Source organism: Peromyscus californicus, unplaced genomic scaffold (genome assembly GCF_007827085.1).
Source record: "Peromyscus californicus insignis strain IS unplaced genomic scaffold, ASM782708v3 Scaffold_4__1_contigs__length_199733344, whole genome shotgun sequence".
Taxonomy (NCBI): domain Eukaryota; kingdom Metazoa; phylum Chordata; class Mammalia; order Rodentia; family Cricetidae; genus Peromyscus; species Peromyscus californicus.
The window spans coordinates 137,090,260-137,107,150 of record NW_026294562.1 but is presented as its reverse complement, the minus strand read 5'-3'; the positions used below and the strand labels follow the sequence as shown (position 1 = coordinate 137,107,150).

At 44.5% G+C, this 16,891-nt stretch overlaps 1 protein-coding gene and 1 long non-coding RNA gene across 7 annotated transcripts in view; both read right to left on the bottom strand.

Annotated features, from left to right (window-relative positions):
• Positions 1–16,891, bottom strand: part of Entrep2 (endosomal transmembrane epsin interactor 2) — a 426,837-nt gene that overhangs the window by 197,841 nt on the left and 212,105 nt on the right. The gene's annotated exons all lie outside the window — the stretch shown is intronic.
• LOC128124837 (uncharacterized) lies at positions 7,994–15,883 on the bottom strand. 2 transcript variants are annotated; one of them, XR_008222991.1, is made up of 3 exons: positions 13,396–15,834; positions 13,182–13,287; positions 7,994–8,792 (listed from the first exon to the last, which is right to left on the bottom strand). It is a non-coding gene; the product is annotated as an uncharacterized LOC128124837 (long non-coding RNA). The 2 variants fall into 2 exon arrangements; XR_008222992.1 differs by having other exon boundaries at positions 13,182–15,883.

Below are 16,891 nucleotides of genomic sequence, written 5' to 3'. Positions count from 1 at the left end.
CAAACAGGTTGTGTGGGCAGGGGTGGGTGAGGGCCATCAGAAAAGGGGGTGGCACACTTGGGACTGGGAGCCCCTGTGACAAGAGGAAGGGTCAGGAAGCATATTCCAACCACAGGGGGACATCTCAGATATTTCCAGAAACTGCCAGGGGGCCACAGCTAGAATGTAGGACAGCATCAGAAAAGCAAACAGCTTGGGCAAGATCCGCAGGCCAAAGGCAACATTTTCACTTTTTTCCTACATGAGACAAGGCAACATGCTGATGGGGTCTTATTTGGGTCTTTCATGAAGCTCACTTAGGCCCTTACTCCCATAAAGGGGTCTGCTACAAGTTAAGGCCAGTCCATCCCCTGAATGCTGCAGCAGATTCCAGCCCTCTGACATGCCTTGCACAGAGCAGAAGTTGTCCAGATCCCAGCTGCTGTGTAGATTAGGAGAGGGTAAAGAGAATCATTGAGGTACCATGAAGGTGGAGACGAGGGAAGAACTCGGGGATCATACATGCATGTTTGTAAGGCGAGGTGAAGGCACTGTTGTGCATTCTACACCTGTCGTTTATATATCTACAGCCCCAGAGCATGCTTTCCATTTAAAATATTGCCCAATAAGGGATTTCCACCTAGCTGTGTCATAGTTTATCAATTGCTTCCTCAAGATGGACCCCGGGGTTTCTGTATCTCATGTACTGTTGGGATGAGGTCCCATTTCCCAGCACAGGCCTGCCTTTCAGATCAAATCCCACAATGGAGACTCCTGAATTGAACTGTGAATTAACTTACAGTTGGTTAAACCCTGCCAAGTTCTCCCCCTGGGGGCTGTTCCATTTATACCCCTACTAGCAAAGTACGAGAGTGTCTGTGTCCCTACAGCCTCACAAAGAAGACTATGTTACCTAGCTGGTGGGGAGTTGGGTAAAATTTGGTATTTCCATGCTGTCCCTGGAATTTCTGGTCCCATAGGAAGTCTCCAGTGTTCACGTGGTTAAGGTCTTTTACATCTCCCTTCCTGTGAGCTCTGTGTCTATGTTCAGTTTTGATTTGGATGTTTGTGGTCTCTTTCTAATACATTTCTACGAAGTATGAACTGTTTGTGATCTGACTTGGAAATATTTTCCCCAGGTTATTAAGCTTTGGGGTTTGTTTGCTTTTGAAAAAAAATGTTTTATTTATTTGTTTTGCCATGCAGAAGTTTTCTTTTCTTTTTATTTTTTTTACTTTGATGTAATCGTACTTATTCAAATTTTATAGCTGCAAAGAATGGTCCATGAGTGGGTCAGAAGAAATGGGGAAGCTCTTGGGTCCAGTTTAGAAAGATCTCCAAACAAACTACCAGCAGAAGGCAAAGCACATTAACTCCTTAGCTAAGCTGAAGGAATGATGGGATATTTGCTCTTCCTTTATTCGGCTTCAGAAAGGAACAGCTGTGGGCAATTTTACATGTCAACTTGGGCAGGCCATAATGCACAACTCAGTCATACAATCGTCTAAAGGTAGATGTGACAGTGTTCTTTAGAATTCATTAATATCTACAGTAAAATCACGTAAAGCAGATCTCACTCCAGAGTGAGTGTGGGCCTCACCCAGTAAGATGGAGGCTATAAGAGCAAAGACTGGGGTTCCCCAAAGTAGAAGCAATTCCTTTCCAGACCGTGGCATGGGAAGAAACCCCATCTGAGTTCCAGCCTGCTGTCCTGTGGAATTCAGACTCAGGACCGCTATCTGAGCCTGTATGTTCGGCCTGCAGGCTTGCATCCCACATTTTACACTGGCCACATAGCTCGCCCTTTCATTTTCTGTCTGTCTTTGTCTCTGTCCCTATGTCTGTCCCTTCCTAGGTGATTCTGTGCTTTAGAGAACATTACTATTTCCCCTTAAAGAAATGAATGAAGTAATTAGGTGTGAGAGGGATAGGGTTGGGGCAGAGGCGGGAATTCACTGTTTAAGCGTTGCTATATTTCGATTTTTTTTTCCTGGTTCCAGGAATCAAACCCATGGCCTCAGGCAAGCTAAGCACACACACTATCACTGAGCCAAACCTCCAGCTTCACACTTAGAAATATTAAATCATATAACCACCTACTCAAGATGGAAAAACATTGGGGCAAAAATAACTTTTTAGGTATAAAATAAATTCTATGTAAAGTAAGAAGCAAAAGTTATATATTTTCTACAATAAATGGTTCAAGTTTATTCAGCTAAATTCCTCTGGGGGAAAAAAATTGTCTTTGTGTGTTGCTTGTTGGGAGCAAACACCGTCCCTCACACGTGCCGGCAGCATGACCTGCACCCCAGCCCTTAGAATAAACCTGCAGCTCTCTATCATATCTGTACCACATTTAAAATATATAGGATATTTAAGAGTCCTGGTTTCTTTTAAAGACAGAAGCTTTGTTCTTACTCCTGGCCCCATATCAGGCCACCATCCCACGTGTATGTGGATTTCTCACAGAGCTACCGCTAGCCTGAGAGACTCCAGAAATCAGGGGTCACTTTCTCAGGAACTACACTCACATACACTCATATGCAAGGATTCAGAGCTGTTCAAGGTTTTCTGGGACAGGGTATCACTATATAGCCCCACCCAGCCTGCCATTGCTCTGTAGACCAGGCTGGCCTTGAACTCACAGAGATCTGCCTGCCTCTGCCTCCGGAGAGCTGGGATTAAAGGCATGTGTCACCATGCCATAAACTGACATTTTTAAACCTAACCTTAAGTAACTAATAAAAACCAAGAGCAAAGCATATGGAAATCTTCACCCTGGAACTACAAACCATTTTCCAGAAGCCTCCATCCTGCTAATCTATGCAACCCCGTTAGTTTGCAGTGGTATCCCTGACAGCTAGACAGAGTGCTGGCATCAGTTCATAGTCTTTCTACTTTCAGCAGAAAGGCTCTGATGAACAGGCTTCTTAGGAGCACTGCTCTATGGTGACTCACTGTTACTTATAACACCTGGCTCTCAGGGCTGCACGGATGACTGCTGAGCAACACACGTCCCCGAGGAGGACAGTTCCAAAAGCTACTGCCTTATTCAACACAGCTAGTCCACGAAGGGGTGGAGAGCTGAGAATTCCAAGCCCACAGGAGTATACACAGGGCCCATATAGACAGCCTGTTCCCAAGCATCCACAGTGTCCACAGAGCAGCCCAGTGCTTGTGGATAATGGAGTCTGCCCAATGGCATGTGCTAAAAGAGTGATCCATCTACTGAAAACACACTGGAAAGAAACTACATTAGTGGCCTCTGAGAGCCAGGGAGGTCACAGGGGCAGAAGTGTGGTCAATTAAACATACAGACACCCTATTGTTGTTGGTTGTTTTTACTCTTTTACTCTCTGGGGGCCCACCACCCAGCTCCCAAATAAATCACACACGGAGGCTTATTCTTACTTATAAATGCCTGGCCTTAGCTTGTCTTATTTCTAGCCAGCTTTTCTTAACTTTAAATTATCCTGTCTACCTTTGGCCTCTGGGCTTTTTCCTTTTCTTATTTCTGTACAATTACTTTCACTCTTACTCCGGGGCTGGCTGGGTGGCTGGGTGGCTGGGTGGCTGGGTGGCTGGGTGGCTGGGTGGCTGGCCCCTAGCATCCTCCTCTCCTTGTTCTTACTCCTTCTTCTTCCATATTTCTCCTCCTGTTTATTCTCTCTGCCTACCAGCCTCACCTATTTCTCTCTCCTGCCTAGCTATTGTCCATTCAGCTCTTCATTAGACCATCAGGTGTTTCAGACAGGCACAGTAACACAGCTTCACAGAGTTAAACAAATGCAGCAAAAAAAGAATGCAACACATCTTTGCATCATTAAACAAATATTCCACAGCATAAGTAAATGTAACACACCTTAAAATAATATTCTACAACACCCTATGCCTTGGTCTGCTCTCTATTGCTGTGATAAACACTGGGGCTAAACACAACGTGGAGAGGAAGAGGTTTATTTTAGCTTACCACTCCAAAGTCACAGTCTATCACTGAGAGAAGGCTGGGCAGGAACTGAAGCATGGGCCATAGAGGAATGCTGTTTACTGGATTGATCTGCCTGTTTTCCCATGTAACTCAGTATCAACTGTCCAGGAGTGGCACTGCCCAAAGTGAGCTTACCACATCAATAATTAATTAAGAATATATATATATACACATATATATATGCCTATAGATCATTCTGATGAGGTGATTTCTGTTAAGATTCCCTCTCACAAAATATATCCATGTTTGTGTCAAGCTGACAAAACATCAGTCAGCATACTCTACATACACACAGATGCCACAGAGATAAATGCTCAAACACACACACTTCACGTACACACACCCACAAACACACACTATATCATATAGTGACAGGTATGCATATAATAATATATACACCACACATACATGCACATGCCATACATGTAGACACATAGGCATAGCACAGACATAGAAAAACACACACAGCACAAACACATATACACAGCACACCCACATAAACTCATAACACAAACATTGAAACACAGCACGCAGGTATAAACACACACATACTAACATATGGCACACACAACACAGACCATATATACACACAGTCTCACACATGCTACCTATAGGCACAGACTTGTCCACGCCCAGGTCTATCCACATGTGTCTTGGTAAGTTTTTGCACTTTGCCAAACCTATAATTCCTTTTGTAAAGTGGGCAACCTCATCCCGGCTGGATGAATCATGACGAAATCCCAACAGGATGGTGATTGCCAAGGATTCAAAGCCCTGAACAAATTATGGTTCCTTCCCCACAACCTTCCTTCTCACAGGAGATAAGGGACATGCATTTCCTTAGTATGTGAAAGCTGGCACCAGGGGATTATACAGGGTACTGTCACTGGATCCCTTGAATGGAGTTCCCCACCCTCTCTAGGAGTAAGATTCTGAGGCGCTTGCTCAGCAGAGTGGCTAGGAAGGGACCTAGGGCTGGAAAGATAAAAGCCTGGGTGGTACAGACAGTGAGAGCATCTGACCTCAGATCCATACCCCTTCTCTCTGCCTCCAACCCCAAGCCCCTGTACACTCTTATATTTTTGGTTGTGAGCCTAGCCTTTTATGGCTGAGCCATCTCTCCAGCCCAACCTCTCTATACTCAACCATGGGGAGGGAGGACCTGTGGGCAAAGCCCTTGCTGATGCAGAGTGAGACATACCCCCTAGACTAGGTAAGTGCACATGAGTATATTGTGGACTGAGATTCCTGGGGAAAAGCCACAGCTCACCTGTGTTAAAGAGCCTACAAAGCTGATAGACTGATGAGAACGTCCATGATTGTGGAGAGCTGGAATGTTGAGACAAGGAGAAAAGCTATCTTGGCTGCATGTACCCCCCTTAACAGCATCCATTGCCCCTCTGTGTGTGACCTAACATTTTTGTAACTATCAGATGCAATTGTTTAGGGATGCACTAACAAACCCCCTAGCTTCCACCAACCTGGAAGCTAAGCATGCCATCAGATAATATCTGAAACCTCTAACACAAACTTCTCTGCTCTGCTGTAACCCACCTACCTGATGTTCCCACCAATGTATTTTAAGAGTGTCTTAATTTATGGCTTTTTGTTCCATTGCCATAAAAACTTAAGAACCAAATCCTTACCATGTTGGAAGGTGGTATTTGGGGAAACATGAATCCGTGTTCCTGGGCTATAACCACTCAAATTTGGCTTCAGAATAAACTATCTTTTTCTTTCTTTGGAGAAAGAGTTGTTTTCATCAACAATATATAGGCAGTCAGGCACACAATACACATATAGACACACTGGCACACCTGGACATATGTTACACACACACACACACACACACACACACACACACACACACACCCTTTCCAGTGTGTCTTTAGAAAGGGACTTATCCTTATAGCGCACACACACACACACACACACACACACACACACACACACACACACACACACACCTGTGCTGGCTCTGTTAGCTACTGGATCCAGTCACCTCGGTGGACATTGTGAGGTGCTTAGGGACATACTTTCTGTCCTGATACCATGTGCTCTCTGAATGTCCAGGGTTCTCTCTGATAGACTCCCTGTCTGAGGACCCTCTGTCTCTGACTGATCCCATCAGGTCTGGCCATCCTGTTCAAGTCCAGATCACCAGATCACTGAAGTTCCAGCCCAGCTTAGCATCATCATTAATGCACCTCAGAGAATCTTCTAGCATCTCGGCTCACCCCCACCCCTGCACCCTTGTCTCCAGCTCTGGTTTGGGAGTAGTGTAAAGCCAACTTGAGTGTAGAGAGTTCCCTGCAACCCAAGATGGTACTATGGACTCAAGATCCCCGCTCGGCTGTCATGTCACCTGCCTCTCTGGGAGTGCATGTCACTGTCCTTCAACGGCTCATGCCCCAGTGAGGCAGAATCATGATGACAGCTGACACATTCCTCAGTCGTCGCTGGACTGAGTACTGTATTATGAACTATTAAAATTCTCGTGACAACTGTATGAATCACCATGGTGATCACCACTTTTCAGATGGGGAAAAGGAGACACAGAAAGTGAATAACTTTTGGAGGTTTGCCCAGCTGCTAAGCAACAGAACTTGGGTCCAGTTCCAGGCAGGTGCCTCAGGAGCAGAAGCTGCACCAGACAACGAAAGGCATGATGGGAGCTTTGGAGGGTCAAGATAAACAGAAATCAAGAAAGATGTGAACAGCCAGGCAAAGAGGAAGATAAAACTGGAAAAAAAAATATCAGCAGATGTTTGTGACCAAAGCCCAGGGAAGAAACCAGCAGGAACCAGAGGAGAGCTGCTAGTTCCTGGGGAAATTCTCTGAGAGAACTCTGAGGGTGCCAGGATTCTGCTTCAAGGCAAAAAGCTCTCTGTTCACTGTCCTTCTTTCTGCACACACCCTGCCCCAAGATGGCAGCAGAGAGCAGGCGGAGCAAAGGAGCTGCGGACTGTGGAATTCGCTTTGCTAGGGCAGTCAGCCTGCTGGTATCCATTTGTCTCCATAAATTAAGCCCATTAAATAAAATGTTTGCATTAACTAAATTCTTTGTTACTTTATGGGCTGGCTCCATGAAAGGGCATCTTCCTTTAGCAGCCCTCTCCGAAGACTTCCAAATTCACTTCCCTAGCATCACTCGTCATCCCAATCGCCTGAGTAAGCAAAGATTTGTGGCGACATTGTTCAGAGATTTCTCTTTCTCTTTTTCTAATGAGGTCATGTGACCTTCAGAAAATGCTCTCATTTTGTGGATTCTTGGCAATAAAGGAGGGTAGATGACCTTGGGTGAAACCTGATCTTATCTAGTCTTTTCCAGTCTATCTGCAAAAACATGAGAATTTTAAGTTCACAAATCAAGAGTGCTGATGTGTTTCCAGTGAGGTGAAGAACTAATTGTTTACAGCTCATAGAAAAGTTTGGAGCCAATTGAGGATGGCCTGACATAAACAGCCACCGGAAATGCCCTTGAGAAGGCAGGTTAAATACAGCCTGAAGCTCATGCTTCTTGACCTCATATTTCTATAAAAAAGAACAATTCCTGCCTTATACCGCCGAAACACTGCTGTGTTTGTGATGAATGTCTTGATAAACTTGTAACAAGCTGAAAATACCACAGGCTGCAATGCACCAAACGCATACCCCACATTACCATAACCCACAGAGCAGCTTTGTAGCACACCACCCTACAGGGCTGGTTGTCTCCCAGGTGACGGGCAGGTGCCTGGGACAGCAGCTTCCTGCCACTGCCCAGCATGCTGAGAAAAGCCTGGACCTTCCAGGCTACCACAGGAACTAACGTCAGCTTCTTCTAAATGTCTGTCCTTCATATCATAAGAAAGTGGGAAAGTCACTAAATTGATCCTTGTTAGTAAGGACCTCTGTGCTTGATTTCTTAACTTTTAAGTTTTCCTGTCTCACACAGGGTCATTACTGTATTTTACATGCAAACACATAAACACAAGGAAATGTGTGTTACAACAGACTGGAGACATAAATCATCCCACAATAATATGTTTTTTTATTATTTGTTTATTTCATAATAACCTTTCCAACAGATGGGAGATGGTATCTCTTGGTTCTGAGTTGCATTTCTCCACTGATTAGTGATGCTGATCTCTTTTTTCATTTTTAAATGTGGTTGGGTTTTGAGATTCTAATTACATTTCTCCTTTCTCACCTCCAAATCCTCTCTGTACCTCATCCATTCTCTTTAAATTCACGACTAGTTTTCTTTAATAATTGTTGTTTTGTGTGTGTGTGTGTGTGCGTGTGTGTGTATGCGTGTGTGTATAGTCTTACATACATAAATGCATCCTGCTCAGCCTGTATAATGTTACTTGTATGTATACATTTTCAGGACTGACTATCTGGTATTGGATAGCCAGTTGGTGTGCTCTTCCCGGGGGAAGACTGTTTCTCTCATTCTCAGGATTCCTTAACTGCCTGGAGTTCTTGGTGTAGTCTTGAGGCCTTGTGGGCTTTCTCCTGTCCACATCAACATGTCTACTGCTGTTGTCCTTGTTCAGGTCATGTTTGGGCAGTCATGATGGTGAGACTTTATGGGTGTAGTTTCTGACATTTCCAGAAGACAATCTCACAGCAAACTCCCTGTTCCTCTGGCTCTTATGATCTTTCTGCTCACGCCCCTTCTCAATGATCTCTGAGCCTTAGGTGCAGAAGTTGTGCTGGAGATGTATCATTCAGGGCTGGGCTCCACAACTCTGCATTTTGATTGATTGTGGTTTTCTCTAATAGACTCTGTCTGTTGCAAAGAGAAGTTTCCTTGAAGAGAAGTGAGGACTATACTGGTCTGTGGGCATAAAAACAGATATTTAGACTGTAGTTAGGGATAACACTGGTTTAGGAAAGTAGTAGTAGCAGGCTTTTCTCCAAGATCTCTGACTTCCTTAGCCCTGGGTAGCTGGATATGTATCCAGTGCCAGGCATGATTTTTTACCGTAAGTATCATAAAGTATTTGGGTGTGTGATCTCAGCAAGGTGGAAACCAGTTGTTCAATAATGACCTAGACTACATAAAAAAAAAAATTCAAGGGAGCTGGAGAGATGTCTCAGAGGTTAAGAGCACTGGCTGTTCTTCCAGAGGTCCTGAGTTCAAGTCCCAGCAACCACATCATGGGTCACAACCATCTAGAATGAGATTTGGTGCCCTCTTCTGGCATGCAGGCAGAACACTGTATACATAATAAATAAACCTTTAAAAAAAATTCAAGGCTAGCCTGGAGTTATGTTGCAAGACCTTGCCTCAAAAAACCAATGGGTAGCCGGGCGGTGGTGGTGCACGCCTTTAATCCCAGCACTCGGAAGGCAGAGGCAGGCAGATCTCTGTGAGTTCAAGGTCAGCCTGGGCTACAGAGTGAGTTCCAGGACAGGCTCCAAGCTACACAGAGAAACCCTGTCTCGAAAAACAAAACCAAACAACAACAACAACAACAAAAAAACAAAAAAAAAAAACCAAGGGGTAGAAACAGAGTATCAGTGGTAGAGAGCTTCCCTGGCATTCACAAGGCACTGGGGTCCATACTAGGTGCTTAGAAACAGAGAAAAGACAGTACTAGAAGAAGAACACATTATTATGACTTCACACACACACACACACACACACACACACACACACACACACACATACACACACACACACACCTAGAACCAGGGATTCAAACAGCACAGTAAACACAGGGACTCATTAGAGGCCAATGCTGGCTCACAGACATCAGCAACAGTGGCATGGCAGGCTGGTTTCCACGGGGCGGGGGGTGCACACTCCATGTACCTGGTGGCAAAGATCAGCTGACTTTCAGTTTCTCTCTTGCACCACAAAGCATTAATGGAAGAATGCTGCCGGGGGACCAACCTTCCGGCTCACTGCCAGGTGTCTGCGGAGGCGCCAAGAACAGTCACAATTTACAGCAGACCCGGAACGGGATGAATGGAGAATATGGTTAGGTTGTTGATTCGGGATGGAAAAGGTCAATGGGTTTCCAAGGGAGAACCTCCAAGCGCCAAATGTCCCATCTTGCATCTGTAGTTTATGAACTCTGAATTCATCGATTTAACCCCCAAATAAAGATCCGAGCATATCTTCCAGGTGTCAGGAACTAGTCCCCGTTTGGGGGTGCAGCAGGAATAACACTGGTGAGTGAACCCAAAGAGTGGGAGGATGAACAAATCAGAGAACGAAGGGCAGTGCTATGACTTGGTTGAGTGTCCCGCAAAGGTCCTTGTGTTAAAGACCTGGTCCCTGCCAAGCGGTGGTGGCACACACCTTTAATGTCAGCGCTGGGGAGGAAGAGGTAGGTGGATCTTTGTGAGTTCAAGGCCAACCTGGTCATCTAAAACAGCCAGGGCTATACAGAGAAATCCTGTCTCAAAATAAAAAAAAGAGGAGTGGGGAGAAAGAAAGAAAGACTTTGTCTCTAAGTGGTACTGGTAGAATCTTTAAGAGGCAGAACCTCATGGGTGACCTTAAGGTCTTTCAGGAGTATGCCCTCAAAAGGGGCTGTGGGACCTGTCTGTCTCTCCTCTCTCACGGCTTTCTGACTGAAGACGTGACCTGTTCCCACCATGATATGCCTCCCTCACCAGAGGCCCGAAGCAAATACGCCTCCAGAACCATGAGGCAAAACAGAGCTCTCTTGATTTCATATGTAGCACAAGTTGGTTATCGCACTGCAGTAACACAAAATTAATACAGGAGGCAAGCAGAGAAAACCAAAACCGGGAGGAGGATGGGTGATTCTCAGTGGGGTTGGCCTCAGTGGAATGCTAACAACAGAAACTCAAAGATGAGGCCGTGGTACTGTAGCTCTCTGGGGAGAGAAGGGTCTAGACTCTGGGAACAGGGAGGGGGAGTGTGGCTAGGGCTTGATGATGAGGGGGGAGGGGTCAGGTGAAACATGGCAGGTAGAGAGGTGGGGACACACTGGGTAGCCTGGCTATTAGCCTGTTGGAGAGTTTCCAACACAGAAAGGGCAGGTTTAGAATGAATTTGAAAAGGATCTTTGTTTCTCACCCAAGTAACACAGCAAAACAACAAGGTGTGGCTTCTGTAATGTGGCCCACAGTGGCCCACACCTTGGTAAAAATCCAGCCCAACAGGAAACTGCCAGAGGTCATAGAGAAGAATTCACACAAGAAGTCAAGAGACAGTGGTTCCAGCCACGTGGCATCATTTAGGGAAAATGCTGTCGTTCAAAATTCAGCATTGGGCAAGAAGCTAACCCACATCAAAGCCTCCTAACTTTAACAGCCTGAGGGAAAACCTAATGGTCATGTTCTCAAGTTTTTTTCACATAAATGTGAACTTCGATCTGAATTCTAATCAAATAATTTAACATGGGTCAACGAGGTCAGTCAGTGTGTCCTCTGACCTAATTTGAGCACTTCACCTCAAATTTAACTCATCAAGTGTGGTTGTAACTGCCAGGTTGGAGGAGAGGGGATGCTGTGGCTGTGGGCACAGCTTGATCTCGTGTGCACAGCTGATGCTGACTTGGGGCGAGGAGTGGCGGGGGGCGGCGCAGGAGGGGTGAGGAGCTATCCTTACTTCACAATCTGCTTTCCCACACCTTCCAGAAAGTTCTTCAGACCTTCCTATATGAACAACACTGTGTGTACCCTGAAAAATCTGCTTTCACCAAGAAGTGCTTGTATCCCTGTCCCCTGCATGCACCACAGTTCACAAAAAGAAGAGCAGTACCCTCGACCCCCATATTGTGTGAAGGGAAATCAGAAGACAGCTTTATGTTTACACAATTGCAAAGGCAAAATACAGCCAGGGTGTAGACTCCAGATTGTTAGCATGTCTACTAAAAGAAACAGCCTAATCAGGAACATATATAAGCTATATTGCATATAAATTGGCATCCATCATGAATACATAAATTTTGGCTTGGGGACTTCTATCCACGGCATACTGGCAAGCCAGACTGTAAACTAACAATATAAACGATAGCACGAATTGGAAACATCTCTAAGCTGCCAGAAAGAGGGAGAAGGCAGTGTTTTGGCTTCCAGTAAGGAAAACTCAGCAACAAGTCAAAGGATTCCTCAGGAGCTAGGGCGTGCGGGGCAGAGAGGGCACACTGGTCCCGTAATGTTTTGTGTTTGCAGATACTGAAAACAGTTATTCTTAAGAGACCTCAGCTTACAGTTGTCCCACACTGTGATATACAAATATTGCCGAGCACGCTACAAACCACACAATGATGGCTACTAACGTTTTCTTAAGGTAAACTTCACCTGTAGTTATAAAGCTCAGCTGTCTAGCAAGGAACAGGAACATCTCAGTCTAACTCAAGCATTTAACGAGTATTACTCTATTTGGGTCGATTTCTTAGAATACTTTTTGGCTCTTTAAATTGTTCATGAAAACTAGGCATTTCATGGAAAATTTCAAATATATTGACACAAGGTTGCCGACTATCACAACTAAAATCTCTACATTGTTTTCCCTTTTTATTCCTTTTTCTATTTTATCTAATAATAAGATATTAACACAGTATGTTCAAAGAATGTTGAGTTTCTTTGACTGCTTCTATTACTCTTGAATTTTTAATTTATTACTATTCTTCTGTCCTTACTTCAATCGCTCCTTTTGTGGATTTATGCATTTACTTCTATTAAAAATTACAAACAGAAATTTAAATTCACCTCTGGTGTTGGTAAAGTTTGAAAATTCACGTTGGAAATGGAAAACAAACAAAAATCCTATGAACTTCCTCTAAAGTCTATACTACTTCCTACTATTATGAATGAGATAAGTCATTTATCAGCATTTCATTTGCCCAAGAGACATGACTCGAGGACTCATGAGAGGGAGGCATTTGCTTAACTAGGAACTGAGGATGTGCAAGGTCAAGTTTGCACTCCAAGAGGGGAACAAATGAAGGGTGAAAACAGGGGCTGGAGAGATGGCTCAACATCCACACCAGGCAGTTCACAGCTACCCAAAACTCCAGCTCCAGGGGATCTGACACCCTCTTCTGGACATGGGCATTAGCACTCACAGGGCGAGGCGCGTGTGCACGCACGCGCACACACACACACACACACACACACACACACACACACACACACACACACACATGCACGCACACACATACACAAATCCTTTTTAAGTTAAAAGTGTAAGGATGATAGGTTAGCAGCAGCAGCAATCAAGAGTAGTCTTCCTAGTTACCTATGTGCTGGCAACATTTTCAGCATTTTGAAATCTTCAAATGACCCCACAGGGAAGGATGGATGGCACGATTATCATCATCACTGCTGCTTTACAGACGACGATCCTGAGGAATGAGGAGGAAAAGCCTAGAGGAGATAAACAAGACACACACCACAAACAGCCAGGCCCACACTAGGGGTCTCAGCTTTCTCTTGAGCAGGAGTTTTCTTACGTTTCCCACAGTGGCCAAAGCAGACTGGGCAAGACCCTTCCTGCGTATGACAGCGCATCTCAGAGTCCTTTGGTCCAGGAGTGAGGGTTTCCCTGCTGTCTCCTCTTTCCAGGCATCTTCTCCTGCCCGTTGTCAGGTCCGCGTCACCAGCTCATTCATCATCCGACAGATGTACTCACTCACTCAGCATCCTGCCATTGGTGAGCATGTCCCTCCTCACTCCTCTATCACGGAGATGCTACTCGCTCTGACATGCTGATGATGCCTGTTGGCTACGGCAGTCAATCCGGCTCCACCTGGGGGCGGCTGCTATTATCTCATTTGTCAAATGATTTCCTCCCTTTTTACTTGGTAAGTTCCCTTTTGATATTTCTTAGGTTTTTTTTTTTCTTCTTGTCCCCCTGGACCAATCATTTGGTTCATTTCGTTATTATCACAGAGCACTATTCCCTTCTTATTTTAACAGCCTTTCAAATTCCATTAGTCAAGATATGCAAACAGTGGAATCCCAGCTCTTGTTTCTGTAGAATAAGTCATACAGATTTTTGTGACAAAAAGGCTTAGAACTCGTGTAAAGATGATACTCAGGTGTATTCATTCCCCATGTGATATGAATATTCCATGTTCATTAAAGTGCCTACTTCCTTTCATAGGATGTAAACTTAGAAGAGAAACAAATTTTTTTAAGAAATCATGAAACAAAATTTTCTCAAAATTATACATGTGGGGTGTGTGTGTGTGTGTGTGTGTGTGTGTGTGTGTGTGATCTGTTATCATCATCATACAAAATAGCAACAGGCTTTTTTAGGTAATGGGAAAGACTCTCTGATCCCTTATGGCTTGGTTCATTTGAAAGGATGTACTTCAGGGAAATGCTGGGACTTCACTACACAGCAGAGGTCATGAAAAACACCATATGAAGTTTGTGTCTCGGCACTGGGATGATAGGACCTACCTAGACAGGCTTATATGTACAGGGAGGTGGGTAATTTTGTACTGTGCATGTGAATCTGTGTGTGTGCATCTGTATGTGTGTACATGCAGGCATACACACATGCATATGAGTATTCTTGCTGAGTTTTTATACACATAAAGCATTCACACATGCAAGCAACCCTGGCTGTGCTTACTGTGCTAACAGGCCCCTGTACTCGACCCTGTGTGACAGGGAATAATTCCATGAGTCATTTGGACAGAGCTGAGAGATATCCCAAGAGTTGGCCAAACACTGTTTCTGGGTGTGTTTGAGCTATTTTGGGGAGAGGTTAGCATTCAAATCACTGACTGAGTAAAGGAGATCCGCCCTCATCTATGGGGAGGGAAGGCAGGATCTATCCCATTTGGTTCCAGAATAGAATAAAAAGGCGGAGGAGAGGAGACTGTCTCCTTGAGTTAGGACATCCATCTTCTCCTGTCCTGGTTCTCGGGCCTTCAGATTCCAGGATTTATATCCTCCCTTAGGTTCTGAGGTCCTCAAATACTGACTAGATTATGCCACTAGATCTTCTGGGTCTCCCTACAGATGTCAAACTGTAGAATCCACCTGTCTCCATGACCTCGTGAGCTGTAACAGTCCTTCTACTGGTGTATTAGGTAGATAGCCTGTTGGTTACTTTTCTTTGAAGAACCCTAACCCACATTCCTTTCAAAACGTATATAAATATGCACACAAACAAAGCAAGCAGCGAGCACATGCCATCTAAATAAGGCCTTTCTGTAACAGAGTGGGGGTGTGTTCCAAACGACGAAGGTGCCACTGGTTGACTCTAAGGTCGATGCTTTCATGATAGCAGAAGAAATCCTTGGATAATTTTGATGAGTCACTTGAGGATAAAAGGACATTTCCTCCATGAGACTGGAGTGAATCTCAGTGACAGAAAGGGAGGAGATGAGAATAGCTGGTATCCAGAAGGAAAAGCACCAAGACGGGAAAAGACTTCACAAGAGCGGAGAGAGTCCCAATTAAAATCTGTGCCGCAAATAGGGAAAGGCAGGCCAGACACTTCCAACTATTAAAATTAAAGCTGTTTAAAGTGCTTTCTGCAGAGCAGAATGTCAAATTCCCCCCAGTTTTGCTAGTTTTATTTTCTCTCTGGATACACCACACACCCCTTTCAACTGTCTGGAGACTGGTCTCAGTGGACTCGATTCGCTGTCTCCTAGGGCGTTCTGATGTGAATACGTCATCAGTGCCCTTTTGAGCCTTTAAGGAAACAGTATGCACAGCCCTGGGCCTCTGCCAGGGCAGAACCACTGTGTCTTTAAGGCCTTTTTATAAACTGTGGTTCTGCTTCATAATTTCAGTTTAAGTGTTCTAAAGCTTTAAAAAATAGTTTAAAAGCCACTGATGATAATGAACTCAAGCAATGCTGAAAAACACCAAAAAGACAGAGAAATACATGTAAAGAGAAAGAAATGTCACATGTGGAGGGGGGAGAAGCACAGACTTGAACAATCCATCATACATGGTTCCCCAGGAGAACCCAGAACAGACATTCTGCTCTCATTACAAAATGAAACTTGCTTTGACTTCAGAATTTTCCTCAAGTTGCTAATGCCAAAAAACCTGATTGCTGAAGAATTCTGAACCTAAATAAATTGTTCTTATGTTAAAGTGACATATGGCTGCCTTTTCATACCCAGTGGGATATATGTAATATATATATATATATATATATATATATATATATATATATATATATATATATATCCACCCCAAATATATATACCTACCCAAAGAGAGCTAAAGTCAGGCATGGAGCAATAGGGAGGGTGAAACCTGGGGCTCACGAAGGACTCCCACAGAGACATGTGATGGTTCCTGTTGTCAACTTGACAGGATCTAGAATCACATCAGAGATAATGCTCTGGGCAAATCTGTGAGGGATTATCTAGATTAAGGCTAGCCTCTGAGGAAGGCTGTGAGGGATTATGTAGTGATATATTGTGTACCCTAATAAACTTGCCTAGGGATCAGAGGACAGAGCCAGCCACTAGATTAGACATAGAAGTCAGGCAGTGTGGCACACACCTTTAATCCTAGTACTGGGAAGCACACAAGCCTTCAGTCCCAGGAAGTGATGTCTGGGTAGAGAAAGGTATATAAGGTGTGAGGCAACAGGAACTCACTCTCTTTAGACTGAGGATTTCAAAGAGGTAAGAACTAGTGGCTGGCTGCTCTGCTTCTATGACCTTTCAGCTTTCACCCCAATATCTGGCTCTGGAATTTTTATTAAAAGGCCATCTAAGATTTGAACAACATCTTGATGAGGTGAATTGAGTCAGGAAGACCCATCTCAACTGTGGGCAGAACCATTCCTTAAGTGAGTGAGGATCCTGGACTGTGCAGAACAGAGAAAGCAAGCTGAACACTAATGTGCATGGCTCTCTGCTTCCCGACAGTGGGCGTGAGGTGACCAGCTGTTTCAAGATCATGCCACCTTGACTCTGCCCACCATGATAGACTGCACCCTTGAACTGTGAGCTAAAAAATAAA